Here is a 13,672-nt window from a genome sequence, read left to right as displayed (position 1 = left end):
AATAAGTCACTATTATTTCCCCCCGCATTGTAAATGGAAGGAGGGGGGAAAGATCAGGTTGATTGATAGTGTCTTGCTTAACATTCTGTGCACAGCAAAGGCGAGGCACAAACCAGGGGCTTTCTGATTCCCTACTCCATCTCCTAGCATCTATGCTAAACCAGCTCTCTCAAGGCAAAAAAGATTCAAACAGATTATATTACTCTCACATATTTAAGGCATAAAATTTACCAGGAATTTCCCCAGTATAAACTGCACTGAAAGGAATGCAAACTGTGAAAATGATGTAAAGGCACCAGCACATTGTGTATGATAAAACCCACTCAGCACTTGGCAAACAACAAATCACCAAGCTAAAAAACAGAGCTCAGACAACAGATTTAAGTTGGCAAGTCCATGCGAATGAAGACAGAAAAGAGGTCAGCTGAGGCATTATTTCCTATTCAGTTGATGCTGTAATCCTGGCAGGTTGTCAACTGGACAAAAGAAATTCACTGGGTTATCTCATTCACATAAAGAGATACTCCAACAGTAAAGGATAGAATTACAGCAATCTTTCAGCCTAGCACTCTCCAAATTTGGACTAAATGTAAGACTACATTCACTTTTCCACCACCAGTATCTGAGCATGTATGCATATGAATGAAATAATCCTGTGGACACCAGATCTAGCGTGTGGTATTTGTGTGCATGATGAGATCTCAGACAGCAGGTTTCCTATGATTGTTTAAAAATTCACAAGAAAAGTATGGGAAAGTATTTCCTACTGATTAAAGTACATTCTAGCATAACTGGGAAAGGTGTATAGTCCATATTCCTACCAAAGGAAATTATGCTGGCCCATCTCTTTTAAGCTTCCAGTGGGCAGTGCTATTCTGCATGGCATTCAATGTCTGAAACTGCTGTTTTAACTGTTTCAAAATTAGATTCCAGAAATGTTTTAGACTGCCTTTATGAGTTTTAAAAAATATTTTAATGTGTTTTAAAAATGTTTTAAGCTGTTTTAATTGCTTTTTATTTGTTCATTACCTCGGGAGCCCTTGTGTGCTGGGAGGAGATAGAGAAATACTTAAAATATTAAATATTTCCCATTCTTACAATGGTGTGTGTGTTTGCACATATATGTGCAGTGAATGAGGCATAGAAAAAGAGAGAGAGAAACAGATTGCCCATTTCTCCTCTGGACATTGTCTAAAAGTTTATTTGCCCTTGCAGTCTCACTGAAAAACCTGATGAAGGCGGCACAAGATTTGCAATATACCAGGCTGAATTTGAACAAGCTCTTTAGTATTGGACCTACTACCAGATTAAAGGATCTGCATTTCTTTGTGGCTACTTCATTATGTTCAGGGGATGAGCCCAGGCACCAAAGCAGAACTCTGCCCCCCCCCCTGAAAATAAACATGCCAAAGGAGGGGCGAAGCATCAAAGTCCTGTTTTGAACCTGTTGATGTTTCAAAGGCATGCTAAATCACTATTGGGACTGATGTAGAAGGGAGGAGGAAGAGATGATGATGATGATGACGACGACGACGACGACACAAAGGGCAATCTAGTTTATGAGCTGGATATTGGGAAGGATGCAGAAAGCAACAAAGTTTGTTGTTAGCTTCTTTCAAATCGATCTCGACTCATGGTTACCCTGAGAATGAGACATCTCCAAGCCCCCCTATCCTCTGCCTCCCTGCTCAGGACCTGCAGGCTCACATCTATGGTCTCCTTGATTGAGTCTATCCATCTGGCATGTGGTCTTCCTCTCTTTTTACTTCCTTCCACCTTCCCCAGGATCACTGTCTTTTCTAATGAGTCATGCCTTCTCATTATGTGGCCTAAGGCTTCCGGGGAGAGTTCTGGCTTGATCTGTTCTAGGATCCACTTGTTTGTCTTTTTAGCTATCCATAGCATCTTCAGCACTCTTCTCCAGCACATCTCAAATGAGTTCATTTTCTTCCTATCTGCTTCCTTCACTGTCCAGCTCTCACAGCCATACGTGGTAACAGGGAATACGACTTGAATGATTCTGACTTTAGTGTTCATCTGTATCTCTTTGCACTTTAGGATTTTAGAAAGCAACCATGACCCAATAACAAATTCTCCAAAGATCAAGCTGCTCCCGCACCCTCTCACAGGCCCACAAGGCTCCAGATTCCCAGGGTCACATGGCCAAGAGCTTCCTCTTGCCAGGCAGAGCCAGACCCTGCCGTGACCTTTCTCTTCCACACATTAGTTCCTGCCTGTTTCTGTGCTTCCGAAGAGGCGTTTGTTTACTGTCCTATCATTGGCATGCAGGAAGTGGCCTTGAAATGAGCTGTAATCATCTTTCACCAGCAGCCACTCTCTGGCTTCTTTTCTAATTTCAGTTCCCCTTTCCTTCCTTCCTACCTAACCTCCCCTCCCCTCTGGATGAATCACTTTAAAGAAAGACGAAGACGTATATTGTGAAATTGCCCTGCTTTATTTATGAAATCTTATGGTGAGTTCTAAAGATGTTCTGATCCATTTGTTACTCATCCATGTTCGCTTTCTTTCTTTCTTTCTCTTATCTTGCCTTTCTCCTGGCATGGAACCCAAGGTGGTTTACAACAAGGATAAAACAAATTAAGGCTAAAAACTTGATCATAAAAAAGTTAAAACACAATTTTAAAAGATATTAAAAAATACCACTGTTTTTAAAATCTGTAAAATCATTTTTAAAAATACTAAAGGAAAAACTACAGCACACACAAACATGTTGTTGCTGTTATGTGCCTTCAAGTCATTTCCAGGTTATGACAACCCTAAAGCACACTCAACCTATCATGGGGGTTTCTTGGCAAGCTTCTTCAGAGGCGGTTTGCCATTGCTGCCCTCTGAGACTGAGAGAGTGTGACTTGTCCAAGGTCAACGAGTCAGTTTCCCTGCTTGAGTGGGGATTTGAACCCTGGCCTCCAGAGTCCAGCACTCAGACCACTACCTCCACACTAGCTCAAACTTAACAAAATGTATTTCTAGCCAACTCTAGTAGTAGGCTATTGAAGAAATAGGCATGGAAGCTATAGAATAACTCACTTAGAAATAATTTTATACCCAAGATAACATAGCTAAATTGGAGTCAGGCTTAATTCAGAGTATATTGCCCAGTGGGTTTCCATGGCTGAGCTGGGATTCAGATCCTGGTCTCCAGAGTCATAGTCCAATGCTCAAACCACGACACCATGCTGGCTCACTACACACAAACATACCATAAGCAAAAAGGTCTTTGCTTGCCAATGAAAGTACAAAGAGAATCAACATAGCCTCCCACAGAAGGGAATTTCATGGCTTGGGAGGAGCCACAAAGAAGGCTTTCTTAAGTGTCCTCATCAAGGAGCCCTGTTTCACAATGGCAAAGAATAGCTCTCTTCCACATATTCTACAGATCTGGCAGGCTCATTGGAAGATATGGTCTTTCAACAAGTCTGGCCCAAGCCATAAAAGACTTTACAGGTCATAACCAGCATTTTGAGTTACATGTGGAAAGGAACCAATGGCCTATGAAGCTGTTTCAACAAGTGAGTTTATGCGTTCCTTGTAACTAGTCCCATCAGCAATTTTGGACCTGCTGAAATTTCTAACTAGTTTCCAAAGGAAGTCTCATGTGACGTGAGTTACAGTAATCCAAATAAGTGGGCATTCCAGCTACTGTATGTTGCAGGCATTCTTTCTTTTTAAATTGCATGCATAAACATGCACATGAATGTGCACACATATACAGAGTAAAATGATGCAAAGGATCACCAACTTCAAAACATCAAGAGAAATGGTAGACTGGAAACATAACTTTTGGGGACTGCAACTTCCAGAATCCCTCAACGTGTATGATAACTGATCACATTAACTAGAAGTTTCTGGGAGTTGCAGTCCAAACACTGCTATGCTCTGAAATTAGATGTGCGGGAACCACATAGAATCATAGAATAATAGAGTTGGAAGAGACCGCAAGGAATCCAAATCAAATCATCTCCGACAGATGGCCATTTAGCCTCTGTTTAAAGACCTCCAAGGAAGGAGACTCCACTACACTCCGAGGGAATGTGTTCCACTGTCGGACAGCCCTCACTGTCAGGAAGTTCTTCCTAATGTTGAGGTGGAATCTCTTTTCTTGTAGCTTGCATCCATTGCTCCGGGTCCTAGTCTCTGGAGCAAGTGAAAACAAGTCAGCTCCCTCCTCAGTATGGCATCCCTTCAAGTATTTAAACAGGGCTATCATACGAAGTCCTCAAAAATGCAGGGCTGTATCTGTGAAGGGTGAGAGGTCTTGTTTGGTGAGCAAAAGAACAGCAATTTTTGAGATTGCTCTACAGATTCATTCAATGAAGAACCATATGAAGACAAATCACCAGTTTTAGAAAGTAGAGTGGAAGTTGCACTCAGAGGACTTAGGAAAAATAAATCACCAGGAATGAATGGAATACCAGTAATGCTGCTTCAAACTATAGACACTACAGGATTGCATATGCCACTGTATTTCCCATTTCAATGCATGGTTGTGAAAACTGGATACTGAAGAAAGCTGACAGGAAAAAGATCAACTCTTGAAATGTGGTGTTGCAGAAGAGTTTGGATATCATGGAATGCTAAAAAGACAAATAAATGAGTCCCAGAGAAAATCAAGCCTGAATTTTACCTAAAAGTGAAGATGACTAAACTGAGACTATTATACTTGTACGTGACTCACTAGAAAAAAGAATAGCTGCATCAGCACTGCAGAAATAATCCAGTTTGACACCCATTTAACAGCCATGGCTCATGCTATGGAATCCTGGGTTTTGTAATTTTCTGAGATGTTTAGCCTTCTTTGTCAGAGGCCTTTGGTGCCACCACAAACGACCAACCCTAGGATTCCATAGAATGGAACCATGGCAGTTAAAATGGGGTCAAACTGCATAAATTCTGCAGTGCGACTGCAGCCAATAATGCTTAGTAAGGTAGAAGGTATTAGGAAAAAGAGGAAGACTGCATTCCAGATGGACAGACAGAATAAAGAAAGCCATGGCCCTGAGTCTTGCAAGTCTTGAGCAAGGCTGCTGATAACAGTATGACTTGGTGGTCTCTCAGTCATGAGGTGCCATAAATCCATGTCGATTTGGTAGCAGTTAACAACAAATTAAAGAAAAGGAACAGGTATAATATCAACAGGTTGCATGGCTTCAAGCTATACACAAAATGGTAAGATGACTGAAATTGAATGAGAAGGATAAGAATTCTGCTCTCTCCTCTTATGGTCACTTGTGTCATCCAATACTTCTGTTAAAGTAGGGGTGGAGAACTCCCAGAACATAGTTCAAATGCCAGCTGCCATGGCATTTTCTCTGTTGCTGAGGTAGTTTATGGAGATTACAGGACTTTTTTCTCTCCCATAATTCTAGACTTTGGGTCTCTTCCAGTGAAACATTTTGGCTGTAGATTTGGGAAAGATAGAAAAAGGTGGTGATTCACAAAAAGTACAATTCTTTTGTAGCCATGAATTCTACAAATTTGAAGTAATGGTAACAAGTCTGCTGACTTTCTAAAATAGGAGTATAATGGAGAACAGGCCTATCAATTCCTGTTAACCTGAGAGATCCCCCTCCTATGGTTTGGGTATGGCTGTGGGCTCTGAAGAGACAGTAGATCCTGTAGCACTGGATCCTTTCCCCCATACCCCTACTGCCCCATGTGCTTTTAACGAGGCGGAGGAGCCACCCTGGAAATCTCTGTGGTGATTGGTTCAGGCCAGGAGAGGTCTCTCCCCAACAAAGTTGGAGCTTTTTCTAACACTGTCATTGGATTACAGAGCTATTTTCCTAGTGTAGCTATGAAAAAGGAAGCTAGGAATCAGGAATGGAAATAAGGATACACTATAATGCCATTTTACAAATCTACAATGATGCATGGGCATGTACTGTGTACAGTCCTACTTACTTGCATCACAAAGAGAAGCAAGATAGTGGGAAATACAAATGACTTAAAGCAGTTGGAATATCTGTTTGAGAGGAGGCATGAGAAGGTCAGAACCTTTTAATTTAGACAAAAAAACAATGGAAAGATGTGTATTTAGAGCTCAAAATGGTTACCTTAAGCAAAATAATAAAGGACAAAGAGAAGGGAAATTTGTTGCTGTTAGTGTTAAACAACTGAAAGACAGAAATTGCTGCCAATCTATTGTAAATCACACACAGATGTCCTAACAGATCCAGATCTGTTTTCTCATTACTCTGGCCTAGAGGCACTAATTTGGAGATTTACAAAAATTAACTGACCCTATACTATTTAGAAACAGAAGGAAAAATAATTCTTGGTCTTTGTTGATACTAAACATGGTATTATGCACATATTAATGATGACAAAAAGGTACTCTCAGTTCTCAGTTGGCATACATTTAGAAGCCTTAAGTCAAGGCTTAAAGAAGATATTAGTGTTAAGGCACTGCAAAATGCTTGGAGAAAAATGTGTAAGCCTTCAGACATCAGTTGGACTGCAGTTCCCATCTTCCTTCACCATTGGTTATGCTGCTCAGGGCTGGTGGGAATTACAAGCCAACAACAACTGGAGAGCTTTCCCCACCATTGACTTAAAAGATGAACAGATTTCATTCCTACTTGAGATTTCTTACTTAGTTCCCTACCACTACTAGAGAACTCTGGCTTCAATTTCACAAATTTCTGAAACTACATTTCAAATAGGAATGTACAGGCCATAGGCAGTGTACAAATGAAATAATGATTTCATGCATGGTAAAATATAAAGCATTGCTTTATTATGTATTTATGTTTTGTCTTTTCTTTCTGATCTTATATAGCCCCTTTGACAGCATATACATGCTTGGACTTTTATCAATAAATCAATCATCTTTTGAGCACCTTGAGATGTTCTCCAGGTTTTTTTATGTATTTTAGTGGATCTTCCCCAGGTTTTAGTAACTTCAAGGTTAGTAAACTATATAACACACAAAAAGTGAAATATGAGACCACAATAAACACATCTGTACTGGACAAATCTCCAGAAGACAAATGCTAACAGGAAAAACAGAAGTAGGTCTGGAGCCCTATCTGGGAAAATCTAACCCCAAGCTCCTTCCAACCCATCTTTTTCTGTTTACAGCACTTCCTGTAGTAGGGAAGCAGAGACACACACACACAAAAAAAAAGCCACACTACACTGCGTGCAGAAATACCATCATCTGCAGATGTAGGAACACACACAGGTCAGAAGACCCATTTCCTCCATGATCTCAACAAAGAGGGACTCGACCTATATTGTGTAGCGGAAGTTCCCAAATAAGCAAGACATTCTCTCCCAGTGTTCTGAAGAGTCAAGCTTTAGAAGTAAAAGGAAGGAAGAAAAGAAAAAACCCAAAATTACTTTTACAAAAGGTAGTGCTCAGGGTGGTAAAGTGTGAGCAATCCATTTTATTTCCAAAATCACAGAATATCCCAAGAGGCCCGTTATTAAAAAGATACATAACTGACTCCAGTTTGGTATGATGTTAATACACACCTCAATTTTCTGTATCATCTTCAGTTTCATTTATTTAGCTTGCCTCCTCAGCCTGCCTCCTTTCTCCCCTCATATCCTCTTTCTTATCTGTTGAAACTTAGATTGTGAGCTATTCACTATGAAGACTTGTCTTTTGTTTGTTAATCTTAAAAAGTATCCCTACCTTGATGAAGTTAACTCGCAGCTCAGGCCTAGAGCACTCCTTTGTACTCATACAGCTCCAGGTTTAATTCTCAGCATATTCAATTAAAAGGTATCAGAGTGGAAAAGATCAGTACTTGAGCACAGAGGAGTGGAGGAAATATAATTGTGCTAGACCAATCCCCCCCCCCCCAATTAACTCCTTCTAGTTGTAGTCCAATTTGTCTACAACTCCCATAATCCCCAGTAAAATAATCAAAATCTACGAGTTCATTGCATGTAATTTTCATGCCAACCCGGGCACTGGAAGGGATCAGGCTGGAACAGGTTAATGCAATTTATTATTTGTCTCTTTAAAAACAGTACAAGGAAGAGGATAAAGCTGTCCTTTGGAAGGCAACCAACTTTCTCCTTCAAGGCCTATTTCCTGAAGGGTTCATTGTGTTGCTTGGCTGAGTTGGATGCTCTAGCATTCATCATTTCTTTATAAGTGATGCTGAATTGTAATTTCTGAAGTTGTAATGACAACTGGAAAAGTCAAAATAAGTTTTCTCAAGTCTTAAAAGAAATAAGAGTAAGAAAAATTGGCTCAGATTATTCACTCTTCTACTAAACACGTGAATTATTGCAAGTGGTGGGAGAGAGAAGAGAGCCAAGCACAATGCCATGCTTCTAGATATCCCAGCAAAGAAGAAATGTTCCCGAAAGCACGACCTTGCACAATCAGTTCCCATAACCACCTATCTAATTCAGGGACACTCATCCTAGTGCCTTCCAGATGTCTCGGATGACAATTCTCATAATGTCTGATAACTGGGCATACTGGTTGGAATAAGGGATGCTTTAATCCAAAATATCTGGGAGATATCAGGTTGCCTACCCATGGCCTAATCTAAGTGAGAAGGCACAACGCCACCTGGTACACCAACTGGTATACAGTGGGTCCTTGGTATCTGCTGGATTTGGTTCCAGGATCCACTGAGGATATCAAAATCAGTGGATTCTCAAGTTCCATTATATACAATGGCACAGTAAATGGTGTCTCATGTATAAAATGGCAATAACATAGCTTGCTTTTTGGAATTTATATTTTTAAAAATGTTTTTGAACCGTGGTTGGTTGAACCCATGGATAAGGAATCTGTGGATATGGAGGGCAAACTGTACTAATGGAGACAAGTCTGTAAATTGCATCAGATCCCATGGTTTAATCTAAAAAGCACACAATACATCCACCTTGATGAAAATAAGCATACCTGGGTCTGACTGGTACCTGTATGGAAAACTCCTTGGGGATGCCTATAAACAATAGCTTGAGTGCAATGGGAGACAAATGGGATTACATGTGTAATGTCTTAGTCAAATCAGTGTGCAGAGGATAAAGACAGTCAAGTTTGAGGATCTGTTGCTAAAAACAGATCCCTTGTGAATGTGTTCCCAAGTGCAAGCTAATTGTTGCTCACTCCTTCGAAATGTGGTCTAGCAGGATGGGAAGTGATATGTAAATGTTATAAAGAAAAAAATAAATAATCCCAAGATTCAGATTGGCTCAGTTTTTCCTCTGTGAATAACTACCATCAGTTCAAGAGAACCTTAAACTGCACCACCAAGACTGTTGCTGGCCTGACTACAAGTTGAAAATGGCTGTTACTTTCCAACACACTTCTCTCATTGCCAGGAAGTAATTAAATACCTTGTCAACCTATTCAATAATTTAGATGATTAAGCACTTTTTCACAGTCAGTGCCTCAATTAAAAATGGAAGATTTGTCAGAAAAAACAGAGAGCTCTTTTTGAAATACTAAAGTGAGAGGCTGTTTTCGATTCAAATAAAAAGTTTAATGCTTTTGTTATTAGAAAGAATGCTCCCTTCAACATATCCGCCTTTTCATTCTCTATAAGAGACCCAGATGATGCTAGGTAGCCTTTTAAAAGGAAGAGGAACAATGTGAAAGTACAAGAAATGTATTAGCACTGTACTATGACAGACTAGAGGCAGCAGCCATCCATCTGTGATTGCCAAAGAGAGAGCATTCCTCCTTTTGCTTTTCTAAGGAATGTAGCATGGAGAACCACCATTTACCCAGCATTAGGGAAGGAAATATGAGAATTCAAGTCATGCCAGGAGAAAGGAAGCATAGAGGGAGGGAGCATGCTGCAGTGATCTAGGTCAATTGTGACGTTGGCCATAAGACAAAAGAAAAATACACAACTCAAGGAAGTGTACTGCAGAAGTGTGTGTGGAGGGGTTTTTCCCTCATTCTCCTATCTCTCCCTTTCAGTCTTCTTCACACACAATGAAGATGCAGTTTGTGACCGCTTACGCATTGCTGAAGTGAAAACTCATTATCTCCTCCAGAAAAAAAAAGAAGAGGGCACAAATGTCCATAGAATTTGCATCTGACAATTAATACATATAGATGAAAACTTAGAAAATCCACAGAATAGGGAAGATTGCAATCTGATCACTGGCATACCTACTCAGTGTGCTATCCAGCTGTTAAAGTGTATTGCCAACTTCAAGGCCCCTGTTGTTCCTTCTCACAATGCTTTACCTTTAAAACCATACCTGAACTTGACATGGACAGCCCCTTTGAAAAGGTTATGCTTTCAAATAGAGAAATGTCCTTGGTAAGGCAGGGCCCTAATTTCATATTCATTGAAAAATGAAAACCTAATTTGCTTACCCTAATGGATAACATTCAATGGAGAATGCAGGTAGAGGTTGTGACCCAGTTGGTTCTCTTGGATCTTTCAGCTGCTTTCAATCCTATTTCCTATGGTATCCTTCTGGACCTTCCCTCTTTGATGACATCTGGAAGTACACTATAGTGGCTATACGTTTTCTTTGGGGTATGAACCCAAGTGATGGTGGCAGGGGATTTGACCTTGGCCACTGACACTTGGGCAACTTGAAAGCTCTGTCTTGTCCCCATGCTTTTTAACGTTTACATTAAACTCCTGGGGAAAGTTATCCAGAGATCTGGCTGAGATGTAACCACAGTATACAGATAGCTCTTACTTTCAACTGTCTTTTCTCCTATGCCAAACAAGCAGCTGAAATGCTGGATAGGCTATTGAAAGCAGTGTTATGAATGTGAGGACATAACAAACTGAAGCTTAATCTAGGTGGAATACTGCAGTTTGGGAATCTGCTAATATGGGTGGAGGTTTAGACCTGACTGTAGATGGGGTCTTACTCCCCGCAAAAAAAAAAAAAGAGTACACAGTCTAACAGTATTCCTAGGCTTGGTACCATCTGTGGAGGTGCAGATTACACTGGTTGTTAGAAGTTCTTCTGCCAAGGATTTACCTGGTTCAACAACTCAGTCGTACCTAGATAAATCTGGCCTAGCCACAATGACACATGATTTGTTTGCTGTAATGTAGTCTACATTGGACTGTCCTTGAAAGTTTGGAAATGGCAACTTGGACAGAATATGGCAGTGAGAACATATGTAGGAACTAGGCAGTCAGATAATATTATCCATGATGTACTTATTAGAATGGCTGCTGATTCATTTACAGATCCAATTCAAGGTGCAGATATTGGCTTTTAAAGGCCTAAATGGTTTGGAACCACATAACTGCACAATCTGCAGGCATGCATAGGAACCTGCCCAAGGATTAAGATTAGATCCCTCAACAACTTCTGTAACATTTCATTTCCTGTTTAATAGATAATTGGTGTACATTTTGGAGAAAACAGTGATTTGCAAGATGAAATACAGCAAACTGAAAAAAATGAAATGCTGAAACAGGACTGGAGAGTGTGGAGTGGTAGTAGGCACCATATGCTCTTAGCCATCTACAAAACAGTGAGTCTGCCAAGGAATGTAAAGGATGTGGAATGCCACAAAATATTTTGGCTGCTCCAAGATATCTATGCATACAAACCACACCATGCAAAAAGAAACCCAAACCTATATGTTCTTAACCAGTGGAGCTCTTTTGGCATTGCTACAATACTCTTCCTATGGAAGAGAGGAAAATCATCTTTGACCAAAAGATAAATGTTTGGAAACAATATAAAAGTCAAGAGGGTGGGAGAGAGTGAAAGTACAAAGCACTTTTCTATCACATACATCATATAAACATTTATTTAAGATCAAACAAACACCAAAGTGCTGCATTTTGAAATTCAAACAAATAAAAACCAAGAAATTATTTAAACACAGAGACAGCCTGCATACAGTATGTTATCAGCAAACAGTCAGTGGTTTTCTGTTTGAGCACAGATTGAACAGTTCTCTACTTTAGTGGCCATCCTGTTCTAAATGTTGCTAGCTTAGACAAAAGCTCAGGGATTTCTAAAATTCATTTCTTTTACAGGTCATATTTATGCCCTACTTTCCCCCCAAAGGAACTCAAGGCAGTGTATTCTCTTCACGCATTTTGTCCTTGCAATAACTCTCTGAGATAAAGTTGTGCCGAAACCAATAAGTGTCAGGGTTGAGTTTTAAAACTACATGGTATGTTAAATGTGTAGCATGAAATGTAAACTTGCTGACCTCACAACGTAAGTATGAGGGAGCTCAATGCGGCCACCAAGCATAAGTATCAGACCTCAATCTCCCTGCAGCTTATCCTGCCTGTTTACCCATCCTCTCTTACAGAGATTTAAGGAAAAGTGGGGAGGAGCCTTTATTTTGTCAGGGTTCAGAGTTTGGAGGGGGAACACTGGAAAAACTCTACCTGCATATGATGGTCCTGATTATTTTTAGCTCCTCACATATGCCCAAAAAAGATGGACCAAATGATGCTGCTCCCACCCACATTTGGGGTGTAGCATTTAGATGATGCACGTCCTGAACACAGCCAGACACTGTGCCAACACTGCATCTTCTAAAAAGAACCAAACAAAAAAAGGAGCTGAAAAATCCAATCCTTTTCAGTGGCCCAGTTCAGTACTGGAGTTTTCAGCCTGAATTGGGCCTGGGAACATGTGGTTAACGTGGCTCTGGCATGATCGACACTGCACTCCGCTTTTTCAGGCCTGTCTGTTCCAGACCATATTTACCTATTAATAAAAGGGTCATAAGTACTCCTGGAAGCATGATTATCCTTTAAAACAAGACACACAAGGAAACTGTGGCATACCCTCCCCCTTTTAAAAAAGAGAACCAATTAGTATTTTTTTTTTAAGACAAAAACTGTGCCTTCAAAATTCAGTGGTATGGTGGTGGGATGGAACTCCATAGGAAATTCTGAGGAAGGGTTTTGCCTCCAGAACTGTAGAAGATGCCCACCCCTGGTTACCTTTTAGGGCTTTTCCTTTCTGCAAACAAAGGGAAGTTCCAAATTATGTGCAGAAATTCTTTTCCTGTAGCTATGCACTAGAGCATTTCTAGCACTTTATAAAGTAATGGTTCATTGAAGCTGGCTGTTAAAGAATATGCTTTGAAACCCCCAATATCATCCCATGAAGCTTCTACTACTGTTTCATGACAAATAAATAAAGTTTTGCAGCCATTAAAAAAAACAACCACCCACCATTGGACTTCCATTCCTCCTGCCTTGTTATACTATGTATATACAGATGTCTGTGCGCTGCATACTCTTCTCTCTGCTGCTACAAAACTATTACCTGGCAAGAGGCCATCTGAACATCTGCAAAGGAGTGGGGAGGAGTTACCCTCCAGTTCTTTTCCAGATCAATTTCAGTGCTGATACCTTTGTTCAGGCTTGTGTTCCTTCTCCTGACAGATGGAAGATGCCTTTGACTTACATGCCTGTCTTCTTAAACTGCTCCACATTGAACCACCTCCCACTTTTGGAGCATAAGCCAATAAAGCCCAGTCAAGTTAGCAGAGTCCTGCATCCATTTTTCCAATTAAGACTACAGTCATCATCCACTGTACTGAACATGTACAAAACCTTGGCGTCCACCCTTAATTCTTGTCTACCTTTTCTGTTTGGGTGGACAAAGTACATCTCAAACACTTTCAAAACGACAGGAACCTACAAAATCAATTACATAGCAAGCAGTAAAAGTCCAAAGCAATATCAAAGCTCCAAGACACAGGGGCTGTGCT

At 40.4% G+C, this 13,672-nt stretch overlaps 1 protein-coding gene across 1 annotated transcript in view; it reads right to left on the bottom strand.

Moving 5' to 3' along the window:
- DENND2A (DENN domain containing 2A) overlaps nucleotides 1-13,672 on the bottom strand; it is an 87,499-nt gene that overhangs the window by 49,590 nt on the left and 24,237 nt on the right. The window lies entirely within an intron of this gene.

Source organism: Sceloporus occidentalis, unplaced genomic scaffold, assembly GCF_023333645.1.
Source record: "Sceloporus occidentalis isolate IW3139 unplaced genomic scaffold, rSceOcc1.0.p SCAF_5, whole genome shotgun sequence".
In the NCBI taxonomy this organism is placed as follows: Eukaryota; Metazoa; Chordata; class Lepidosauria; order Squamata; family Phrynosomatidae; genus Sceloporus; species Sceloporus occidentalis.
The sequence above is the reverse complement of the archived record's forward strand: the minus strand, read 5'-3'. Positions and strand labels throughout refer to the sequence as shown.